This window comes from Lissotriton vulgaris, chromosome 1_1 (genome assembly GCF_964263255.1).
Source record: "Lissotriton vulgaris chromosome 1_1, aLisVul1.2, whole genome shotgun sequence".
NCBI lineage: Eukaryota > Metazoa > Chordata > Amphibia > Caudata > Salamandridae > Lissotriton > Lissotriton vulgaris.
In genome coordinates, this window is record NC_141685.1 from 233,313,703 (window position 1) to 233,339,206 (window position 25,504).

Consider the following 25,504-nt stretch of genomic DNA (forward strand, 5'->3'; position numbering starts at 1 on the left):
TATTGCGGTGTGTTCATCTAGACTCATACCCTAGCTAATCTTGAAGTTAAATTTCCCACCAATGAGAAACCAAGGGAGATACCATTTCTGATAGTTATTGCATGTCTAATGCAAGAATATTCACCAGATTATGAGAGTCAATGCAATAATCCAGCAAAAATTACTAATTTTCGCCCAACGTGGGGCTCGAACCCACGACACTGAGATTAAGAGTCTCATGCTCTACCGACTGAGCTAGCCGGGCTCCCACTTCAAGATGGTATGCAGACTAATCATTTTTTATGAAGGAAATCCATTCCTGGACAATTTTCGGGAGTTATTGCAGGTCTAATGCAAGATTAATCTCCATATTATGAGAGTCAATGCAATATTCAGGCAAAAATTACTCGTTTTCGCCCAATGTGGGGCTCGAACCCACGACCCTGAGATTAAGAGTCTCATGCTTGCTCTACCGACTGAGCTAGCCGGGCTCCCTCCTTAAGACAGTATGCAGACCAATCCCTTTTTGTGAAGAAAATCATATCCTGGATATTCCTCTACTCTTGTTTTGCAAGGAAAGCCAGATTTATACATCCTTCAGAGGACAGAGTGTCAAAAAAAAAGAGAAAATGAAAATGGAAGTTGTGAGAACTTCATTTTGAGATTGCATAAGAATTCAAAATCCTCTCACATGCTAAAGAATACCTGAACCCTTTTGATTAAACCACTTTAGTTGTTATAATGAGATCATATTTGAAAGCCATCTGAGATTTTTCTGTTCTTACTCTGCAATGACCTTGGCAATGACAAGTTAAAAATAAAATGTATGCAAATTTTATAATGGAGAATGCGGGCATCGATCCCGCTACCTCTCGCATGCTAAGAGAGCGCTTTACCATTTGAGCTAATTCCCCTTTGTGGTTAATCTGCATAACATGAAAAAAGTAACCTCACTGCCTTCCACACTTTATTTGAAGTCCAATTGCCCATAACAGTGTTAGTTCACTCCTAACTTATGCCTTACCGCCTCTTATGGGATGTTTTACAGTTCAGGTTGGTCTGTTTACTCCTTGAATATGAGTGATATTGCGGTGTGTTCATCTAGACTCATACCCTACCTAATCTTGAAGTTAAATTTCCCACCAATGAGAAACCAAGGGAGAAACCATTTTTGATACTTATTGCATGTCTAATGCAAGAATAATCACCAGATTATGAGAGTCAATGCAATAATCGAGCAAAAATTACTCATTTTCACCCAACGTGGGGCTCGAACCCACGACCCTGTGATTAAGAGTGTCATGCTCTACCGACTGAGCTAGCCGGGCTCCCACTTCAAGATGGTATGCAGACTAATCATTTTTTATGAAGGAAATCCATTCCTGGACAATTTTTGCGAGTTATTGCATGTCTAATGCAAGATGAAGCTCCATATTATGAGAGTCAATGCAATATTCAGGCAAAAATTACTCGTTTTCGCCCAACGTGGGGCTCGAACCCACGACCCTGAGATTAAGAGTCTCATGCAGTACCGACTGAGCTAGCCGGGCTCCCTCCTTGAGACAGTATGCAGACCAATCACTTTTTGTGAAGAAAATCAAATCCTGGATATTCCTCTACTCTTGTTTTGCAAGGAAAGCTAGATTTATACATCCTTCAGAGGACAGAATGTCAAAAAAAAAAAGAAAAAATAAAAACGGAAGTTGTGAGAACATCATTTTGAGATTGCATAAGAATTCAAATTCCTCTCACGTGCTAAAGAATACCTGAACCCTTTTGATTAAACCACTTTAGTTGTTATAATGAGACCATATTTGAAAGCCATCTGTGATTTTTCTGTTCTTACTCTGCAATGACCTTGGCAATGACAAGTTAAAAATAAAATGTATGCAAATTTTATAGTGGAGAATGCGGGCATCGATCCCGCTACCTCTCGCATGCTAAGCGAGCACTCTGCAGTTTGAGCTAATTCCCCTGTGTATTTAATCTGCATAACATGAAAAAAGTAACCTCACTGCCTTCCACACTTTATTTGAAGTCCAATTGCCCATAACAGTGTTCAGTTCACTCCTAACTTATGCCTTACCTCCACTTATGGGATGTTTTACAGTTCAGGTTGGCCTGTTTACTCCTTGAATATGAGTGATATTGCGGTGTGTTCATCTAGACTCATACCCTACCTAATCTTGAAGTTAAATTTCCCACCAATGAGAAACCAATGGAGATACCATTTTTGAAATTTATTGCATGTCTAATGCAAGAAAAATCACCAGATTATGAGAGTCAATGCAATAATCCAGCAAAAATCACTCATTTTCCCCCAACGTGGGGCTCGAACCCAGGGCCCTGAGATTAAGAGTCTCATGCTCTACCAACTGAGCTAGCCAGGTTCCCTCTTCACGATGGTATGCAGACTAATCATTTTTTATGAAGGAAATCCATTCCTGGACAATTTTTGGGAGTTATTGCATGTCTAATGCAAGATGAAGCTCCATATTATGAGAGTCAATGCAATATTCAGGCAAAAATTACTTGTTTTCGCCCAACGTGGGGCTCGAACCCACAACCCTGAGATTAAGAGTCTCATGCTATACCGACTGAGCTAGCCGGGTTCCCTCCTTAAGACAGTATGCAGACCAATCCCTTTTTGTGAAGAAAATCAAATCCTGGATATTCCTCTACTCTTGTTTTGCAATGAAAGCCAGATTTATACATCCTTTAGAGGACAGAGTGTCAAATAAAACAAGAGAAAATGAAAATGGAAGTTGTGAGAACTTCATTTTGAGAATGCATAAGAATTCAAATTCCTCTCACGTGCTAAAGAATACCTGAACCCTTTTGATTAAACCAATTTAGTTGTTATAATGAGACCATATTTGAAAGCCATCTGTGATTTTTCTGTTCTTACTCTGCAATGACCTTGGCAATGACAAGTTAAAAATAAAATGTATGCAAATTTTAATAATGGAGAATGTGGACATCGATCCCGCTACCTCTCGCATGCTAAGCGAGCACTCTACCATTTGAGCTAATTGCCTGTGTGTTTAATCTGCATAACATGAAAAAAGTAACCTCACTGCCTTCCACACTTTATTTGAAGTCCAATTGCCCATAACAGTGTTCAGTTCACTCCTAACTTATGCCTTACCTCCTCTTATGGGATGTTTTACAGTTCAGGTTGGTCTGTTTACTCCTTGAATATGAGTGATATTGCGGTGTGTTCATCTAGACTCATACCCTACCTAATCTTGAAGTTAAATTTCCCACCAATGAGAAACCAAGGGAGAAACCATTTTTGATACTTATTGCATGTCTAATGCAAGAATAATCACCAGATTATGAGAGTCAATGCAATAATCGAGCAAAAATTACTCGTTTTCGCCCAACGTGGGGCTCAAACCCACGACCCTGAGATTAAGAGTCTCATGCTCTACCGACTGAGCTAGCCGGGCTCCCACTTCAAGATGGTATGCAGACTAATCATTTTTTATGAAGGAAATCCATTCCTGGACAATTTTTGGGAGTTATTGCATGTCTAATGCAAGATTAATCTCCATATTATGAGAGTCAATGCAATATTCAGGAAAAAATTACTCGTTTTCACCCAACGTGGGGCTCGAACTCACGACCCTGAGATTAAGAGTCTCATGCTCTACCGACTGAGCTAGCCGGGCTCCCTCCTTGACACAGTATGCAGACCAATCACTTTTTGTGAAGAAAATCAAATCCTGGATATTCCTCTACTCTTGTTTTGCAAGGAAAGCCAGATGTATACATCCTTCAGAGGACAGAGTGTCAAATAAAATAGGAAAAAATAAAAACGGAAGTTGTGAGAACTTCATTATTAGATTGCATAAGAATTCAAATTCCTCTCACGTGCTAAAGAATGCCTGAACCCTTTTGATTAAACCACTTTAGTTGTTATAATGAGACCATATTTGAAACCCATCTGTGATTTTTCTGTTCTTACTCTGCAATGACCTTGGCAATGACAAGTTAAAAATAAAATGTATGCAAATTTCATAATGGAGAATGCGGGCATCGATCCCACTATCTCTCGCTTGCTAAGCGAGCGATCTACCATTTGAGCGAATTCCCCTGTGTGTTTAATTTGCATAACATGAAAAAAGTAACCTCACTGCCTTCCACACTTTATTTGAAGTCCAATTGCCCATAACAGTGTTCAGTTCACCCCTAACTTATGCCTTACCTCCACTTATGGGATGTTTTACAGTTCAGGTTGGACTGTTTACTACTCGAATATGAGTGATATTGCGGTGTGTTCATCTAGACTCATACCCTAGCTAATCTTGAAGTTAAATTTCCCACCAATGAGAAACCAAGGGAGATACCATTTCTGATACTTATTGCATGTCTAATGCAAGACAAATCACCAGATTATGAGAGTTAATGCAATAATCCTGCAAAACTTACCCATTTTCACCCAACTTGTGGCTCGAACCCACAACCCTGAGATTAAGAGTCTCATGCTCTACTGACTGAGCTAGCTGGGCTCCCACTTCAAGATGGTACGCAGACTAATCATTTTTTATGAAGGAAATCCATTCCTGGACAATTTTTGCAAGTTATTGCATGTCTAATGCAAGATGAAGCTCCATATTATGAGAGTCAATGCAATATTCAGGCAAAAATTACTCGTTTTCGCCCAACGTGGGGCTCGAACCCACGACCCTGAGATAAAGAGTCTCATGCAGTACCGACTGAGCTAGCCGGGCTCCCTCCTTAAGACAGTATGCAGACCAATCCCTTTTTGTGAAGAAAATCAAATCCTGGATATTCCTCTACTCTTGTTTTGCAAGGAAAGCCAGATTTATACATCCTTCAGAGGACAGAGTGTCAAATAAAACAAGAGAAAATGAAAATGGAAGTTGTGAGAACTTCATTTTGAGATTGCATAAGAATTCAAATTCCTCTCACGTGCTAAAGAATACCTGAGCCCTTTTGATTAAACCAATTTAGTTGTTATAATGAGACCATATTTGAAAGCCATCTGTGATTTTTCTGTTCTTACTCTGCAATGACCTTGGCAATGACAAGTTAAAAATAAAATGTATGCAAATTTTTATAATGGAGAATGCGGGCATCGATCCTGCTACCTCTCGCATGCTAAGCGAGCACTCTACCATTTGAGCTAATTCCCCTGTGTATTTAATCTGCATAACATGAAAAAAGTAACCTCACTGCCTTCCACACTTTATTTGAAGTCCAATTGCCCATAACAGTGTTCAGTTCACTCCTAACTTATGCCTTACCTCCACTTAAGGGATGTTTTACAGTTCAGGTTGGCCTGTTTACTCCTTGAATATGAGTTATATTGCGGTGTGTTCATCTAGACTCATACCCTACCTAATCTTGAAGTTAATTTTCCCACCAATGAGAAACCAAGGGAGATACCATTTTTGAAACTTATTGCATGTCTAATGCAAGAAAAATCACCAGATTATGAGAGTCAATGCAATAATCGAGCAAAAATTACTCATTTTCACCCAACGTGGGGCTCGAACCCACGACCCTGTGATTAAGAGTGTCATGCTCTACCGACTGAGCTAGCCAGGCTCCCACTTCAAGATGGTATGCAGACTAATCATTTTTTATGAAGGAAATCCATTCCTGGACAATTTTTGCGAGTTATTGCATGTCTAATGCAAGATGAAGCTCCATATTATGAGAGTCAATGCAATATTCAGGCAAAAATTACTCGTTTTCGCCCAACGTGGGGCTCGAACCCACGACCCTGAGATTAAGAGTCTCATGCTCTACCGACTGAGCTAGCCGGGCTCCCTCCTTAAGACAGTATGCAGACCAATCACTTTTTGTGAAGAAAATCAAATCCTGGATATTCCTCGACTCTTGTTTTGCAAGGAAAGCCAGATGTATACATCCTTCAGAGGACAGAGTGTCAAATAAAACAAGAGAAAATGAAAATGGAAGTTGTGAGAACTTCATTTTGAGATTGCATAAGAATTCAAATTCCTCTCAAGTGCTAAAGAATACCTGAACCCTTTTGATTAAACCAATTTAGTTGTTATAATGAGACCATATTTGAAAGCCATCTGTGATTTTTCTGTTCTTACTCTGCAATGACCTTGGCAATGACAAGTTAAAAATAAAATGTATGCAATTTTTTATAATGGAGAATGCGGGCATCGATCCCGCTACCTCTCGCATGCTAAGCGAGCACTGTACCATTTGAGCTAATTGCCCTGTGTGTTTAATCTGCATAACATGAAAAAAGTAACCTCACTGCCTTCCACACTTTATTTGAAGTCCAATTGCCCATAACAGTGTTCAGTTCACTCCTAACTTATGCCTTACCTCCACTTATGGGATGTTTTACAGTTCAGGTTGGCCTGTTTACTCCTTGAATATGAGTTATATTGCGGTGTGTTCATCTAGACTCATACCCTACCTAATCTTGAAGTTAAATTTCCCACCAATGAGAAACCAAGGGAGATACCATTTTTGATACTTATTGCATTTCTAATGCAAGAAAAATCACCAGATTATGAGTCAATGCAATAATCCAGCAAAAATTACTCATTTTTGCCCAACGTGGGGCTCGAACCCACGGCCCTGAGATTAAGAGTCTCATGCTCTACCGACTGAGCTAGCCGGGCTCCCACTTCAAGATGGTATGCAGACTAATCATTTTTTATGAAGGAAATCCATTCCTGGACAATTTTTGCGAGTTATTGCATGTCTAATGCAAGATGAAGCTCCATATTATGAGAGTCAATGCAATATTCAGGCAAAAATTACTCGTTTTCGCCCAACGTGGGGCTCGAACCCACGACCCTGAGATTAAGAGTCTCATGCTCTACCGAATGAGCTAGCCGGGCTCCCTCCTAAAGACAGTATGCAGACCAATCCCTTTTTGTGAAGAAAATCAAATCCTGGATATTCCGCTACTCTTGTTTTGCAAGGAAAGCCAGATTTATACATCCTTCAGAGGACAGAGTGTCAAAAAAATAAGAGAAAATGAAAATGGAAGTTGTGAGAACCTCTTTTTGAGATTGCATAAGAATTCAAATTCCTCTCACGTGCTAAAGAATACATGAACCCTTTTGATTAAACCACTTTAGTTGTTATAATGAGACCATATTTGAAAGCCATCTGTGTTTTTCTGTTCTTACTCTGCAATGACCTTGGCAATGACAAGTTAAAAATAAAATGTATGCAAATTTTATAATGGAGAATGCAGGCATCGATCCCGCTACCTCTCGCATGCTAAGCGAGTGCTCTACCATTTGAGCTAATTCCCCTGTGTGTTTAATCTGCATAACATGAAAAAAGTAACCTCACTGCCTTCCACACTTTATTTGAAGTCCAATTGCCCATAACAGTGTTCAGTTCACTCCTAACTTATGCCTTACCTCCACTTATGGGATGTTTTACAGTTCAGGTTGGCCTGTTTACTCCTTGAATATGAGTGATATTGCGGTGTGTTCATCTAGACTCATACCCTACCTAATCTTGAAGTTAATTTTCCCACCAATGAGAAACCAAGGGAGATACCATTTTTGAAACTTATTGCATGTCTAATGCAAGAATAATCACCAGATTATGAGAGTCAATGCAATAATCGAGCAAAAATTACTCATTTTCACCCAACGTGGGGCTCGAACCCACGACCCTGTGATTAAGAGTGTCATGCTCTACCGACTGAGCTAGCCGGGCTCCCACTTCAAGATGGTATGCAGACTAATCATTTTTTATGAAGGAAATCCATTCCTGGACAATTTTTGCGAGTTATTCCATGTCTAATGCAAGATGAAGCTCCATATTATGAGAGTCAATGCAATATTCAGGCAAAAATTACTCGTTTTCGCCCAACGTGGGGCTCGAACCCACGACCCTGAGATTAAGAGTTTCATGCTCTACCGACTGAGCTAGCCGGGCTCCCTCCTTAAGACAGTACGCAGACCAATCCCTTTTTGTGAAGAAAATCAAATCCTGGATATTCCTCTACTCTTGTTTTGCAAGGAAAGCCAGATTTATACATCCTTCAGAGGACAGAGTGTCAAATAAAACAAGAGAAAATGAAAATGGAAGTTGTGAGAACTTCATTTTGAGATTGCATAAGAATTCAAATTCCTCTCACGTGCTAAAGAATACCTGAACCCTTTTGATTAAACCAATTTAGTTGTTATAATGAGACCATATTTGAAAGCCATCTGTGATTTTTCTGTTCTTACTCTGCAATGACCTTGGCAATGACAAGTTAAAAATAAAATGTATGCAAATTTTTATAATGGAGAATGCGGGCATCGATCCCGCTACCTCTCGCATGCTAAGCGAGCACTCTACCATTTGAGCTACTTGCCCTGTGTGTTTAATCTGCATAACATGAAAAAAGTAACCTTACTGCCTTCCATACTTTATTTGAAGTCCAATTGCCCATAACAGTGTTCAGTTCACTCCTAACTTATGCCTTACCTCCTCTTATGGGATGTTTTACAGTTCAGGTTGGCCTGTTTACTCCTTGAATATGAGTGATATTGCGGTGTGTTCATCTAGACTCATACCCTACCTAATCTTGAAGTTAAATTTCCCACCAATGAGAAACCAAGGGAGAAACCATTTTTGATACTTATTGCATGTCTAATGCAAGAATAATCACCAGATTATGAGAGTCAACGCAATAATCGAGCAAAAATTACTCATTTTCACCCAACGTGGGGCTCGAACCCACGACCCTGTGATTAAGAGTCTAATGCTCTACTGACTGAGCTAGCCGGGCTCCCACTTCAAGATGGTATGCAGACTAATCATTTTTTATGAAGGAAATCCATTCCTGGAAAATTTTTGCGAGTTATTGCATGTCTAATGCAAGATGAAGCTCCATATTATGAGAGTCAATGCAATATTCAGGCAAAAATTACTCGTTTTCGCCAAACGTGGGGCTCGAACCCACGACCCTGAGATTAAGAGTCTCATGCTCTACCGACTGAGCTAGCCGGGCTCCCTCCTTAAGACAGTTTGCAGACCAATCCCTTTTTGTGAAGAAAATCAAATCCTGGATATTCCTCTACTCTTGTTTTGCAAGGAAAGCCAGATTTATACATCCTTCAGAGGACAGAGTGTCAAATAAAACAAGAGAAAATGAAAATGGAAGTTGTGAGAACTTCATTTTGAGATTGCAAAAGAATTCAAATTCCTCTCACGTGCTAAAGAATACCTGAACCCTTTTGATTAAACCAATTTAGTTGTTATAATGAGACCATATTTGAAAGCCATCTGTGATTTTTCTGTTCTTACTCTGCAATGACCTTGGCAATGACAAGTTAAAAATAAAATGTATGCAAATTTTTATAATGGAGAATGCGGGCATCGATCCCGCTACCTCTCGCATGCTAAGCGAGCACTCTACCATTTGAGCTAATTGCCCTGTGTGTTTAATCTGCATAACATGAGAAAAGTAACCTCACTGCCTTCCACACTTTATTTGAAGTCCAATTGCCCATAACAGTGTTCAGTTCACTCCTAACTTATGCCTTACCTCCACTTATGGGATGTTTTACAGTTCAGGTTGGCCTGTTTACTCCTTGAATATGAGTGATATTGCGGTGTGTTCATCTAGACTCATACCCTACCTAATCTTGAAGTTAAATTTCCCACCAATGAGAAACCAAGGGAGATACCATTTTTGATACTTATTGCATGTCTAATGCAAGAAAAATCACCAGATTATGAGTCAATGCAATAATCCAGCAAAAATTACTCATTTTTGCCCAACGTGGGGCTCGAACCCACGGCCCTGAGATTAAGAGTCTCATGCTCTACCGACTGAGCTAGCCGGGCTCCCACTTCAAGATGGTATGCAGACTAATCATTTTTTATGAAGGAAATCCATTCCTGGACAATTTTTGCGAGTTATTGCATGTCTAATGCAAGATGAAGCTCCATATTATGAGAGTCAATGCAATATTCAGGCAAAAATTACTCGTTTTCGCCCAACGTGGGGCTCGAACCCACAACCCTGAGATTAAGAGTCTCATGCTCTACCGACTGAGCTAGCCGGGCTCCCTCCTTAAGACAGTATGCAGACCAATCCCTTTTTGTGAAGAAAATCAAATCCTGGATATTCCTCTACTCTTGTTTTGCAAGGAAAGCCAGATTTATACATCCTTCAGAGGATAGAGTGTCAAATAAAACGAGAGAAAATGAAAATGGAAGTTGTGAGAACTTCATTTTGAGATTGCATAAGAATTCAAATTCCTCTCACGTGCTAAAGAATACATGAACCCTTTTGATTAAACCACTTTAGTTGTTATAATGAGACCATATTTGAAAGCCATCTGTGTTTTTCTGTTCTTACTCTGCAATGACCTTGGCAATGACAAGTTAAAAATAAAATGTATGCAAATTTTATAATGGAGAATGCGGGCATCAACCCGATACCTCTCACATGCTAAGCGAGAGCTCTAGCATTTGAGCTAATTCCCCCATGTGTTTAATCTGCATAACATGAAAAAAGTAACCTCACTGCCTTCCACACTTTATTTGAAGTCCAATTGCCCATAACAGTGTTCAGTTCACTCCTAATTTATGCCTTACCTCCACTTATGGGATGTTTTACAGTTCAGGTTGGCCTGTTTACTCCTTGAATATGAGTGATATTGCGGTGTGTTCATCTAGACTCATACCGTACCTAATCTTGAAGTTAAATTTCCCACCAATGAGAAACCAAGGGAGATACCATTTTTGATACTTATTGCATGTCTAATGCAAGAAAAATCACCAGATTATGAGTCAATGCAATAATCCAGCAAAAATTACTCATTTTTGCCCAACGTGGGGCTCGAACCCACGGCCCTGAGATTAAGAGTCTCATGCTCTACCGACTGAGCTAGCCGGGCTCCCACTTCAAGATGGTATGCAGACTAATCATTTTTTATGAAGGAAATCCATTCCTGGACAATTTTTGCGAGTTATTGCATGTCTAATGCAAGATGAAGCTCCATATTATGAGAGTCAATGCAATATTCAGGCAAAAATTACTCGTTTTCGCCCAACGTGGGGCTCGAACCCACTACCCTGAGATTAAGAGTCTCATGCTCTACCGACTGAGCTAGCCGGGCTCCCTCCTTAAGACAGTATGCAGACCAATCCCTTTTTGTGAAGAAAATCAAATCCTGGATATTCCTCTACTCTTGTTTTGCAAGGAAAGCCAGATTTATACATCCTTCAGAGGATAGAGTGTCAAATAAAACAAGAGAAAATGAAAATGGAAGTTGTGAGAACTTCATTTTGAGATTGCATAAGAATTCAAATTCCTCTCACGTGCTAAAGAATACATGAACCCTTTTGATTAAACCACTTTAGTTGTTATAATGAGACCATATTTGAAAGCCATCTGTGTTTTTCTGTTCTTACTCTGCAATGACCTTGGCAATGACAAGTTAAAAATAAAATGTATGCAAATTTTATAATGGAGAATGCGGGCATCAACCCGATACCTCTCACATGCTAAGCGAGAGCTCTAGCATTTGAGCTAATTCCCCCATGTGTTTAATCTGCATAACATGAAAAAAGTAACCTCACTGCCTTCCACACTTTATTTGAAGTCCAATTGCCCATAACAGTGTTCAGTTCACTCCTAATTTATGCCTTACCTCCACTTATGGGATGTTTTACAGTTCAGGTTGGCCTGTTTACTCCTTGAATATGAGTGATATTGCGGTGTGTTCATCTAGACTCATACCGTACCTAATCTTGAAGTTAAATTTCCCACCAATGAGAAACCAAGGGAGATACCATTTTTGATACTTATTGCATGTCTAATGCAAGAAAAATCACCAGATTATGAGTCAATGCAATAATCCAGCAAAAATTACTCATTTTTGCCCAACGTGGGGCTCGAACCCACGGCCCTGAGATTAAGAGTCTCATGCTCTACCAACTGAGCTAGCCAGGCTCCCACTTCAAGATGGTATGCAGACTAATCATTTTTTATGAAGGAAATCCATTCCTGGACAATTTTTGGAAGTTATTGCATGTCTAATGCAAGACTAATCTCCATATTATGAGAGTCAATGCAATATTCAGGCAAAAATTACTCTTTTTCGCCCAACGTGGGGCTCAAACCCACGACCCTGAGATTAAGAGTCTCATACAGTACCGACTGAGCTAGCCGGGCTCCCTCCTTAAGACAGTATGCAGACCAATCACTTTTTGTGAAGAAAATCAAATCCTGGATATTCCTCTACTCTTGTTTTGAAAGGAAAGCCAGATTTATACATGCTTCAGAGGACAGAGTGTCAAATAAAATAAGAAAAAATAAAAACGGAAGTTGTGAGAACTTCATTTTGAGATTGCATAAGAATTCAAATTCCTCTCACGTGCTAAAGAATACCTGAACCCTTTTGATTAAACCACTTTAGTTGTTATAATGAGACCATATTTGAAAGCCATCTGTGATTTTTCTGTTCTTACTCTGCAATGACCTTGGCAATTACAAGTTAAAAATAAAATGTATGCAAATTTTATAATGGAGAATGCGGGCATCAATCCCACTACCTTTCGCTTGCTAAGCGAGCGCTCTACCATTTGAGCTAATTCCCCTGTGTGTTTAATCTGCATAACATTAAAAAAGTAACCTCACTGCCTTCCACACTTTATTTGAAGTCCAATTGCCCATAAAAGTGTTCAGTTCACTCCTAACTTATGCCTTACCTCCACTTATTAGTATAAACAAACAGTGGTCCGAGACCTATTATTTCAAACACGTAAAAAATCACAATTTAATAAATTGGAAGGCGTATGTTATTTTAACCGCCCTGATCAATTAAAATAGCTTGTTTCCTTCCCAGTGTAAGAATTGGCTTTTGTAGTTTGGTTTGCCCTGTTCCCATCATGCACTGGGACAGGAACAGACTAATTTGCATACAGCCAGGTTCTGAAACTGGGATGGTGCAGTGAGCTAAAAAACGGTGTTGGATCTAGCCCTGATCTCTTGGCTGGGTGAGAGTATTCTGTTTAATTCAGAGACTCTGTCCCTCACCACCCCTTGTTGTAAATATTTTTGTCCACCATAAGCGTGGAAGGGTATACTCAGATGTGAGTCCCTTGCTCATTGCACCATCAGGATTCAAGCAAGACGGGCCGAAGACGGCTGAAATGCCAGAAACCGGTCCCCGGTAGCTTGTTTCCTTCCCAGTGTAAGAATTGGCTTTTGTAGTTTGGTTTGCCCTGTTCCCATCATGCACTGGGACAGGAACAGACTAATTTGCATACAGCCAGGTTCTGAAACTGGGATGGTGCAGTGAGCTAAAAAACGGTGTTGGATCTAGCCCTGATCTCTTGACTGGGTGAGAGTATTCTGTTTAATTCAGAGACTCTGTCCCTCACCACCCCTTGTTGTAAATATTTTTGTCCACCATAAGCGTGGAAGGGAATACTCAGATGTGAGTCCCTTGCTCATTGCACCATCAGGATTCAAGCAAGCCGGGCCGAAGACGGCTGAAATGCCAGAAACCGGTCCCCGGTAGCTTGTTTCCTTCCCAGTGTAAGAATTGGCTTTTGTAGTTTGGTTTGCCCTGTTCCCATCATGCACTGGGACAGGAACAGACTAATTTGCATACAGCCAGGTTCTGAAACTGGGATGGTGCAGTGAGCTAAAAAACGGTGTTGGATCTAGCCCTGATCTCTTGACTGGGTGAGAGTATTCTGTTTAATTCAGAGACTCTGTCCCTCACCACCCCTTGTTGTAAATATTTTTGTCCACCATAAGCGTGGAAGGGTATACTCAGATGTGAGTCCCTTGCTCATTGCACCATCAGGATTCAAGCAAGCCGGGCCGAAGACGACTGAAATGCCAGAAACCGGTGCCCGGTAGCTTGTTTCCTTCCCAGTGTAAGAATTGGCTTTTGTAGTTTGGTTTGCCCTGTTCCCATCATGCACTGGGACAGTAACAGACTAATTTGCATACAGCCAGGTTCTGAAACTGGGATGGTGCAGTGAGCTAAAAAACGGTGTTGGATCTAGCCCTGATCTCTTGACTGGGTGAGAGTATTCTGTTTAATTCAGAGACTCTGTCCCTCACCACCCCTTGTTGTAAATATTTTTGTCCACCATAAGCGTGGAAGGGTATACTCAGATGTGAGTCCCTTGCTCATTGCACCATCAGGATTCAAGCAAGCCGGGCCGAAGACGGCTGAAATGCCAGAAACCGGTCCCCGGTAGCTTGTTTCCTTCCCAGTGTAAGAATTGGCTTTTGTAGTTTGGTTTGCCCTGTTCCCATCATGCACTGGGACAGGAACAGACTAATTTGCATACAGCCAGGTTCTGAAACTGGGATGGTGCAGTGAGCTAAAAAACGGTGTTGGATCTAGCCCTGATCTCTTGACTGGGTGAGAGTATTCTGTTTAATTCAGAGACTCTGTCCCTCACCACCCCTTGTTGTAAATATTTTTGTCCACCATAAGCGTGGAAGGGTATACTCAGATGTGAGTCCCTTGCTCATTGCACCATCAGGATTCAAGCAAGCCGGGCCGAAGACGGCTGAAATGCCAGAAACCGGTCCCCGGTAGCTTGTTTCCTTCCCAGTGTAAGAATTGGCTTTTGTAGTTTGGTTTGCCCTGTTCCCATCATGCACTGGGACAGGAACAGACTAATTTGCATACAGCCAGGTTCTGAAACTGGGATGGTGCAGTGAGCTAAAAAACGGTGTTGGATCTAGCCCTGATCTCTTGACTGGGTGAGAGTATTCTGTTTAATTCAGAGACTCTGTCCCTCACCACCCCTTGTTGTAAATATTTTTGTCCACCATAAGCGTGGAAGGGTATACTCAGATGTGAGTCCCTTGCTCATTGCACCATCAGGATTCAAGCAAGCCGGGCCGAAGACGGCTGAAATGCCAGAAACCGGTCCCCGGTAGCTTGTTTCCTTCCCAGTGTAAGAATTGGCTTTTGTAGTTTGGTTTTCCCTGTTCCCATCATGCACTGGGACAGGAACAGACTAATTTGCATACAGCCAGGTTCTGAAACTGGGATGGTGCAGTGAGCTAAAAAACGGTGTTGGATCTAGCCCTGATCTCTTGACTGGGTGAGAGTATTCTGTTTAATTCAGAGACTCTGTCCCTCACCACCCCTTGTTGTAAATATTTTTGTCCACCATAAGCGTGGAAGGGTATACTCAGATGTGAGTCCCTTGCTCATTGCACCATCAGGATTCAAGCAAGCCGGGCCGAAGACGGCTGAAATGCCAGAAACCGGTCCCCGGTAGCTTGTTTCCTTCCCAGTGTAAGAATTGGCTTTTGTAGTTTGGTTTGCCCTGTTCCCATCATGCACTGGGACAGGAACAGACTAATTTGCATACAGCCAGGTTCTGAAACTGGGATGGTGCAGTGAGCTAAAAAACGGTGTTGGATCTAGCCCTGATCTCTTGACTGGGTGAGAGTATTCTGTTTAATTCAGAGACTCTGTCCCTCACCACCCCTTGTTGTAAATATTTTTGTCCACCATAAGCGTGGAAGGGTATACACAGATGTGAGTCCCTTGCTCATTGCACCATCAGGATTCAAGCAAGCCGGGCCGAAGACGGCTGAAATGCCAGAAACCGGTCCCCGGTAGCTTGTTTCCTTCCCAGTGTAAGAATTGGCTTTTGTAGTTTGGTTTGCCCTGTTCCCATCATGCACTGGGACAGGAACAGACTAATTTGCATACAGCCAGGGTCTGAAACTGGGATGGTGCAGTGAGCTAAAAAACGGTGTTGGATCTAGCCCTGATCTCTTGACTGGGTGAGAGTATTCTGTTTAATTCAGAGACTCTGTCCCTCACCACCCCTTGTTGTAAATATTTTTGTCCACCATAAGCGTGGAAGGGTATACTCAGATGTGAGTCCCTTGCTCATTGCACCATCAGGATTCAAGCAAGCCGGGCCGAAGACGGCTGAAATGCCAGAAACCGGTCCCCGGTAGCTTGTTTCCTTCCCAGTGTAAGAATTGGCTTTTGTAGTTTGGTTTGCCCTGTTCCCATCATGCACTGGGACAGGAACAGACTAATTTGCATACAGCCAGGTTCTGAAACTGGGATGGTGTAGTGAGCTAAAAAACGGTGTTGGATCTAGCCCTGATCTCTTGACTGGGTGAGAGTATTCTGTTTAATTCAGAGACTCTGTCCCTCACCACCCCTTGTTGTAAATATTTTTGTCCACCATAAGCGTGTAAGGGTATACTCAGATGTGAGTCCCTTGCTCATTGCACCATCAGGATTCAAGCAAGCCGGGCCGAAGACGGCTGAAATGCCAGAAACCGGTCCCCGGTAGCTTGTTTCCTTCCAAGTGTAAGAATTGGCTTTTGTAGTTTGGTTTGCCCTGTTCCCATCATGCACTGGGACAGGAACAGACTAATTTGCATACAGCCAGGTTCTGAAACTGGGATGGTGCAGTGAGCTAAAAAACGGTGTTGGATCTAGCCCTGATCTCTTGACTGGGTGAGAGTATTCTGTTTAATTCAGAGACTCTGTCCCTCACCACCCCTTGTTGTAAATATTTTTGTCCACCATAAGCGTGGAAGGGTATACTCAGATGTGAGTCCCTTGCTCATTGCACCATCAGGATTCAAGCAAGCCGGGCCGAAGACGGCTGAAATGCCAGAAACCGGTCCCCGGTAGCTTGTTTCCTTCCCAGTGTAAGAATTGGCTTTTGTAGTTTGGTTTGCCCTGTTCCCATCATGCACTGGGACAGGAACAGACTAATTTGCATACAGCCAGGTTCTGAAACTGGGATGGTGCAGTGAGCTAAAAAACGGTGTTGGATCTAGCCCTGATCTCTTGACTGGGTGAGAGTATTCTGTTTAATTCAGAGACTCTGTCCCTCACCACCCCTTGTTGTAAATATTTTTGTCCACCATAAGCGTGGAAGGGTATACTCAGATGTGAGTCCCTTGCTCATTGCACCATCAGGATTCAAGCAAGCCGGGCCGAAGACGGCTGAAATGCCAGAAACCGGTCCCCGGTAGCTTGTTTCCTTCCCAGTGTAAGAATTGGCTTTTGTAGTTTGGTTTGCCCTGTTCCCATCATGCACTGGGACAGGAACAGACTAATTTGCATACAGCCAGGTTCTGAAACTGGGATGGTGCAGTGAGCTAAAAAACGGTGTTGGATCTAGCCCTGATCTCTTGACTGGGTGAGAGTATTCTGTTTAATTCAGAGACTCTGTCCCTCACCACCCCTTGTTGTAAATATTTTTGTCCACCATAAGCGTGGAAGGGTATACTCAGATGTGAGTCCCTTGCTCATTGCACCATCAGGATTCAAGCAAGCCGGGCCGAAGACGGCTGAAATGCCAGAAACCGGTCCCCGGTAGCTTGTTTCCTTCCCAGTGTAAGAATTGGCTTTTGTAGTTTGGTTTTCCCTGTTCCCATCATGCACTGGGACAGGAACAGACTAATTTGCATACAGCCAGGTTCTGAAACTGGGATGGTGCAGTGAGCTAAAAAACGGTGTTGGATCTAGCCCTGATCTCTTGACTGGGTGAGAGTATTCTGTTTAATTCAGAGACTCTGTCCCTCACCACCCCTTGTTGTAAATATTTTTGTCCACCATAAGCGTGGAAGGGTATACTCAGATGTGAGTCCCTTGCTCATTGCACCATCAGGATTCAAGCAAGCCGGGCCGAAGACGGCTGAAATGCCAGAAACCGGTCCCCGGTAGCTTGTTTCCTTCCCAGTGTAAGAATTGGCTTTTGTAGTTTGGTTTGCCCTGTTCCCATCATGCACTGGGACAGGAACAGACTAATTTGCATACAGCCAGGTTCTGAAACTGGGATGGTGCAGTGAGCTAAAAAACGGTGTTGGATCTAGCCCTGATCTCTTGACTGGGTGAGAGTATTCTGTTTAATTCAGAGACTCTGTCCCTCACCACCCCTTGTTGTAAATATTTTTGTCCACCATAAGCGTGGAAGGGTATACACAGATGTGAGTCCCTTGCTCATTGCACCATCAGGATTCAAGCAAGCCGGGCCGAAGACGGCTGAAATGCCAGAAACCGGTCCCCGGTAGCTTGTTTCCTTCCCAGTGTAAGAATTGGCTTTTGTAGTTTGGTTTGCCCTGTTCCCATCATGCACTGGGACAGGAACAGACTAATTTGCATACAGCCAGGGTCTGAAACTGGGATGGTGCAGTGAGCTAAAAAACGGTGTTGGATCTAGCCCTGATCTCTTGACTGGGTGAGAGTATTCTGTTTAATTCAGAGACTCTGTCCCTCACCACCCCTTGTTGTAAATATTTTTGTCCACCATAAGCGTGGAAGGGTATACTTAGATGTGAGTCCCTTGCTCATTGCACCATCAGGATTCAAGCAAGCCGGGCCGAAGACGGCTGAAATGCCAGAAACCGGTCCCCGGTAGCTTGTTTCCTTCCCAGTGTAAGAATTGGCTTTTGTAGTTTGGTTTGCCCTGTTCCCATCATGCACTGGGACAGGAACAGACTAATTTGCATACAGCCAGGTTCTGAAACTGGGATGGTGTAGTGAGCTAAAAAACGGTGTTGGATCTAGCCCTGATCTCTTGACTGGGTGAGAGTATTCTGTTTAATTCAGAGACTCTGTCCCTTACCACCCCTTGTTGTAAATATTTTTGTCCACCATAAGCGTGTAAGGGTATACTCAGATGTGAGTCCCTTGCCCATTGCACCATCAGGATTCAAGCAAGCCGGGCCGAAGACGGCTGAAATGCCAGAAACCGGTCCCCGGTAGCTTGTTTCCTTCCAAGTGTAAGAATTGGCTTTTGTAGTTTGGTTTGCCCTGTTCCCATCATGCACTGGGACAGGAACAGACTAATTTGCATACAGCCAGGTTCTGAAACTGGGATGGTGCAGTGAGCTAAAAAACGGTGTTGGATCTAGCCCTGATCTCTTGACTGGGTGAGAGTATTCTGTTTAATTCAGAGACTCTGTCCCTCACCACCCCTTGTTGTAAATATTTTTGTCCACCATAAGCGTGGAAGGGTATACTCAGATGTGAGTCCCTTGCTCATTGCACCATCAGGATTCAAGCAAGCCGGGCCGAAGACGGCTGAAATGCCAGAAACCAATCCCCGGTAGCTTGTTTCCTTCCCAGTGTAAGAATTGGCTTTTGTAGTTTGGTTTGCCCTGTTCCCATCATGCACTGGGACAGGAACAGACTAATTTGCATACAGCCAGGTTCTGAAACTGGGATGGTGCAGTGAGCTAAAAAACGGTGTTGGATCTAGCCCTGATCTCTTGACTGGGTGAGAGTATTCTGTTTAATTCAGAGACTCTGTCCCTCACCACCCCTTGTTGTAAATATTTTTGTCCACCATAAGCGTGGAAGGGTATACTCAGATGTGAGTCCCTTGCTCATTGCACCATCAGGATTCAAGCAAGCCGGGCCGAAGACGGCTGAAATGCCAGAAACCGGTCCCCGGTAGCTTGTTTCCTTCCCAGTGTAAGAATTGGCTTTTGTAGTTTGGTTTGCCCTGTTCCCATCATGCACTGGGACAGGAACAGACTAATTTGCATACAGCCAGGTTCTGAAACTGGGATGGTGCAGTGAGCTAAAAAACGGTGTTGGATCTAGCCCTGATCTCTTGACTGGGTGAGAGTATTCTGTTTAATTCAGAGACTCTGTCCCTCACCACCCCTTGTTGTAAATATTTTTGTCCACCATAAGCGTGGAAGGGTATACTCAGATGTGAGTCCCTTGCTCATTGCACCATCAGGATTCAAGCAAGCCGTGCCGAAGACGGCTGAAATGCCAGAAACCGGTCCCCGGTAGCTTGTTTCCTTCCCAGTGTAAGAATTGGCTTTTGTAGTTTGGTTTGCCCTGTTCCCATCATGCACTGGGACAGGAACAGACTAATTTGCATACAGCCAGGTTCTGAAACTGGAGTGGTGCAGTGAGCTAAAAAACGGTGTTGGATCTAGCCCTGATCTCTTGACTGGGTGAGAGTATTCTGTTTAATTCAGAGACTCTGTCCCTCACCACCCCTTGTTGTAAATATTTTTGTCCACCATAAGCGTGGAAGGGTATACTCAGATGTGAGTCCCTTGCTCATTGCACCATCAGGATTCAAGCAAGCCGGGCCGAAGACGGCTGAAATGCCAGAAACCGGTCCCCGGTAGCTTGTTTCCTTCCCAGTGTAAGAATTGGCTTTTGTAGTTTGGTTTGCCCTGTTCCCATCATGCACTGGGACAGGAACAGACTAATTTGCATACAGCCAGGGTCTGAAACTGGGATGGTGCAGTGAGCTAAAAAACGGTGTTGGATCTAGCCCTGATCTCTTGACTGGGTGAGAGTATTCTGTTTAATTCAGAGACTCTGTCCCTCACCACCCCTTGTTGTAAATATTTTTGTCCACCATAAGCGTGGAAGGGTATACTCAGATGTGAGTCCCTTGCTCATTGCACCATCAGGATTCAAGCAAGCCGGGCCGAAGACGGCTGAAATGCCAGAAACCGGTCCCCGGTAGCTTGTTTCCTTCCCAGTGTAAGAATTGGCTTTTGTAGTTTGGTTTGCCCTGTTCCCATCATGCACTGGGACAGGAACAGACTAATTTGCATACAGCCAGGTTCTGAAACTGGGATGGTGTAGTGAGCTAAAAAACGGTGTTGGATCTAGCCCTGATCTCTTGACTGGGTGAGAGTATTCTGTTTAATTCAGAGACTCTGTCCCTCACCACCCCTTGTTGTAAATATTTTTGTCCACCATAAGCGTGGAAGGGTATACTCAGATGTGAGTCCCTTGCTCATTGCACCATCAGGATTCAAGCAAGCCGGGCCGAAGACGGCTGAAATGCCAGAAACCGGTCCCCGGTAGCTTGTTTCCTTCCAAGTGTAAGAATTGGCTTTTGTAGTTTGGTTTGCCCTGTTCCCATCATGCACTGGGACAGGAACAGACTAATTTGCATACAGCCAGGTTCTGAAACTGGGATGGTGCAGTGAGCTAAAAAACGGTGTTGGATCTAGCCCTGATCTCTTGACTGGGTGAGAGTATTCTGTTTAATTCAGAGACTCTGTCCCTCACCACCCCTTGTTGTAAATATTTTTGTCCACCATAAGCGTGGAAGGGTATACTCAGATGTGAGTCCCTTGCTCATTGCACCATCAGGATTCAAGCAAGCCGGGCCGAAGACGGCTGAAATGCCAGAAACCAGTCCCCGGTAGCTTGTTTCCTTCCCAGTGTAAGAATTGGCTTTTGTAGTTTGGTTTGCCCTGTTCCCATCATGCACTGGGACAGGAACAGACTAATTTGCATACAGCCAGGTTCTGAAACTGGGATGGTGCAGTGAGCTAAAAAACGGTGTTGGATCTAGCCCTGATCTCTTGACTGGGTGAGAGTAATCTGTTTAATTCAGAGACTCTGTCCCTCACCACCCCTTGTTGTAAATATTTTTGTCCACCATAAGCGTGGAAGAGTATACTCAGATGTGAGTCCCTTGCTCATTGCACCATCAGGATTCAAGCAAGCCGGGCCGAAGACGGCTGAAATGCCAGAAACCGGTCCCCGGTAGCTTGTTTCCTTCCCAGTGTAAGAATTGGCTTTTGTAGTTTGGTTTGCCCTGTTCCCATCATGCACTGGGACAGGAACAGACTAATTTGCATACAGCCAGGTTCTGAAACTGGGATGGTGCAGTGAGCTAAAAAACGGTGTTGGATCTAGCCCTGATCTCTTGACTGGGTGAGAGTATTCTGTTTAATTCAGAGACTCCGTCCCTCACCACCCCTTGTTGTAAATATGAAAAATAGAGAATAGGCAACAGCAACAAACTCAAAATATATAAACAATATTTTTAATCTATTGTCGGGATTTGGAACGGAAACACAGTATACAATATTTCAATCTATTATCAGGTTTTGGAAGCGAAAGCACAAATCACAATATTATGTACTTTTTTATGCATTGTCCCGTATTCAGAACGTGCAGTAGAGCAAAAAAGGGTGGCCAAAAGAAAGTGAACGTGATAAAGTGAACGGAAAGAAATCACACAGATTTAAGAAAATATATTTCAAGCAATACAAAAGAAACACCAGCCAAAGAAGGCCGGAACCATATATCCTGGCCACTTCAATTAGTCAGCATAATTTCCCTAATTATTACTAGGCAACTGATGTCAAAAAAATGTCTGCACTATATCTACGAGGGTGATACAGTTAGTGGTCCAGGTTAGTTAATGAAATGTCGACGTTTCGACTCGACTAGCGGCCATGCGGTCGTTTTATTCCTGGGCCATGCGAGTCTTCTTCAGGACAGGTGGGACGGGACAATAGGGATCTCATTGGTGACCCCTTCTAGGAGATAATGGTCGTGATTCCCACTCCACATAGACTCAGTCCTTACGTTTCCAGGAAAGTTATCCAAGTGGTCTCTGCGCTCTTATTTGGTTTCCTATCCGATAGGTAATCATGTGGCACTACATGTCTTAATTTTCGGTCCCAATCGTAGGTATTGGGTAGTATCAAAATCAGGCACCTCCTCGTGAATTAATCAATTGGCCTGAAAGACTGTGTTGTCTTGATTGGGGAGGTCGCTTGATCGATGTAGGCAAAGTCGGGCCTCGAAATTTAGGTCCGAGATCGTAAGAGGAGACACGCGTCTGTCGGGAACCTCGAGGGGAATGCTCGGCGAGTAAATTTCTTAAATTGTGATTTTTTACGTGTTTGAAATAATAGGTCTTGGACCACTGTTTGTTTATACTAATACGTTACCCAGGTCCAGTACCGTTTGGGTCACCCCATTTCTTTAATGGTTTACCTCCACTTATGGGATGTTTTACAGTTCAGGTTGGCCTGTTTACTACTCGAATATGAGTGATATTGCGGTGTGTTCATCTAGACTCATACCCTACCTAATCTTGAAGTTAAATTTCCCACCAATGAGAAACCAAGGGAGATACCATTTTTGATACTTATTGCATGTCTAATGCAAGAATAATCACCAGATTATGAGAGTCCAGCAAAAATTACTCATTTTCGCCCAACGTGGGGCTCGAACCCACGACCCTGTGATTAAGAGTGTCATGTTCTACCGACTGAGCTAGCCGGGCTCCCACTTCAAGATGGTATGCAGACTAATCATTTTTTATGAAGGAAATTCATTCCTGGACAATTTTTGCGAGTTATTGCATGTCTAATGCAAGATGAAGCTCCATATTATGAGAGTCAATGCAATATTCAGGCAAAAATTACTCGTTTTCGCCCAACGTGGGGCTCAAACCCACGACCCTGAGATTAAGAGTCTCCTGCTCTACCGACTGAGCTAGCCGGGCTCCCTCCTTAAGACAGTATGCAGACCAATCCCTTTTTGTGAAGAAAATCAAATCCTGGATATTCCTCTACTCTTGTTTTGCAAGGAAAGCCAGATTTATACATCCTTCAGAGGATAGAGTGTGAAATAAAACAAGAGAAAATGAAAATGGAAGTTGTGAGAACTTCATTTTGATATTGCATAAGAATTCAAATTCCTCTCACGTGCTAAAGAATACATGAACCCTTTTGATTAAACCACTTTAGTTGTTATAATGAGACCATATTTGAAAGCCATCTGTGATTTTTCTGTTCTTACTCTGCAATGACCTTGGCAATGACAAGTTAAAAATAAAATGTATGCAAATTTTATAATGAAGAATGCGGGCATCGATCGCGCTACCTCGCACATGCTAAGCGAGCACTCTACCATTTGAGCTAATTCCCCTGTGTATTTAATCTGCATAACATGAAAAAAGTAACCTCACTGCCTTCCACACTTTATTTGAAGTCCAATTGCCCATAACAGTGTTCAGTTCACTCCTAACTTATGCCTTACCTCCACTTATGGGATGTTTTACAGTTCAGGTTGGCCTGTTTACTCCTTGAATATGATTGATATTGCGGTGTGTTCATCTAGACTCATACCCTACCTAATCTTGAAGTTAATTTTCCCACAAATGAGAAACCAAGGGAGATACCATGTTTGATACTTATTGCATGTCTAATGCAAGAAAAATCACCAGATTATGAGAGTCAATGCAATAATCCAGCAAAAATTACTCATTTTCGCCCTATGTGGGGCTCGAACCCATGGCCCTGAGTTTAAGAGTCTCATGCTCTACCAACTGAGCTAGCCAGGCTCCCTCTTCAAGATGGTATGCAGACTAATCATTTTTTATGAAGGAAATCCATTCCTGGACAATTTTTGGAAGTTATTGCATGTCTAATGCAAGATTAATCTCCATATTATGAGAGTCAATGCAATATTCAGGCAAAAATTACTCTTTTTCGCCCAACATGGGGCGCAAACCCACAACCCTGAGATTAAGAGTCTCATACAGTACCGACTGAGCTAGCCGGGCTCCCTCCTTAAGACAGTATGCAGACCAATCACTTTTTGTGAAGAAAATCAAATCCTGGATATTCCTCTACTCTTGTTTTGCAAGGAAAGCCAGATTTATACATGCTTCAGAGGACAGAGTGTTAAATAAAATAAGAAAAAATAAAAACGGAAGTTGTGAGAACTTCATTTTGAGATTGCATAAGAATTCAAATTCCTCTCACGTGCTAAAGAATACCTGAACCCTTTTGATTAAACCACTTTAGTTGTTATAATGAGACCATATTTGAAAGCCATCTGTGATTTTTCTGTTCTTACTCTGCAATGACCTTGGCAATTACAAGTTAAAAATAAAATGTATGCAAATTTTATAATGGAGAATGCGGGCATCAATCCCACTACCTCTCGCTTGCTAAGCGAGCGCTCTACCATTTGAGCTAATTCCCCTGTGTGTTTAATCTGCATAACATTAAAAAAGTAACCTCACTGCCTTCCACACTTTATTTGAAGTCCAATTGCCCATAAAAGTGTTCAGTTCACTCCTAACTTATGCCTTACCTCCACTTATTAGTATAAACAAACAGTGGTCCGAGACCTATTATTTCAAACACGTAAAAAATCACAATTTAATAAATTGGAAGGCGTATGTTATTTTAACCGCCCTGATCAATTAAAATAGCTTGTTTCCTTCCCAGTGTAAGAATTGGCTTTTGTAGTTTGGTTTGCCCTGTTCCCATCATGCACTGGGACAGGAACAGACTAATTTGCATACAGCCAGGTTCTGAAACTGGGATGGTGCAGTGAGCTAAAAAACGGTGTTGGATCTAGCCCTGATCTCTTGACTGGGTGAGAGTATTCTGTTTAATTCAGAGACTCTGTCCCTCACCACCCCTTGTTGTAAATATTTTTGTCCACCATAAGCGTGGAAGGGTATACTCAGATGTGAGTCCCTTGCTCATTGCACCATCAGGATTCAAGCAAGCCGGGCCGAAGACGGCTGAAATGCCAGAAACCGGTCCCCGGTAGCTTGTTTCCTTCCCAGTGTAAGAATTGGCTTTTGTAGTTTGGTTTGCCCTGTTCCCATCATGCACTGGGACAGGAACAGACTAATTTGCATACAGCCAGGTTCTGAAACTGGGATGGTGCAGTGAGCTAAAAAACGGTGTTGGATCTAGCCCTGATCTCTTGACTGGGTGAGAGTATTCTGTTTAATTCAGAGACTCTGTCCCTCACCACCC

General features: G+C 42.6%; 5 non-coding genes across 5 annotated transcripts; all 5 read right to left on the reverse strand.

The window, feature by feature from the left end:
* Positions 1–5,705: 5,705 nt before the first annotated feature.
* On the reverse strand, positions 5,706–5,778 carry TRNAK-CUU (transfer RNA lysine (anticodon CUU)). Its single transcript has one exon. It is a non-coding gene; the product is annotated as a tRNA-Lys (tRNA).
* A 766-nt stretch (positions 5,779–6,544) lies between these two features.
* On the reverse strand, positions 6,545–6,617 carry TRNAK-CUU (transfer RNA lysine (anticodon CUU)). The gene has a single exon. It is a non-coding gene; the product is annotated as a tRNA-Lys (tRNA).
* A 3,111-nt stretch (positions 6,618–9,728) lies between these two features.
* Positions 9,729–9,801, reverse strand: TRNAK-CUU (transfer RNA lysine (anticodon CUU)). Its single transcript has one exon. It is a non-coding gene; the product is annotated as a tRNA-Lys (tRNA).
* A 985-nt stretch (positions 9,802–10,786) lies between these two features.
* Positions 10,787–10,859, reverse strand: TRNAK-CUU (transfer RNA lysine (anticodon CUU)). Its single transcript has one exon. It is a non-coding gene; the product is annotated as a tRNA-Lys (tRNA).
* A 985-nt stretch (positions 10,860–11,844) lies between these two features.
* TRNAK-CUU (transfer RNA lysine (anticodon CUU)) lies at positions 11,845–11,917 on the reverse strand. The gene has a single exon. It is a non-coding gene; the product is annotated as a tRNA-Lys (tRNA).
* Positions 11,918–25,504: the final 13,587 nt, after the last annotated feature.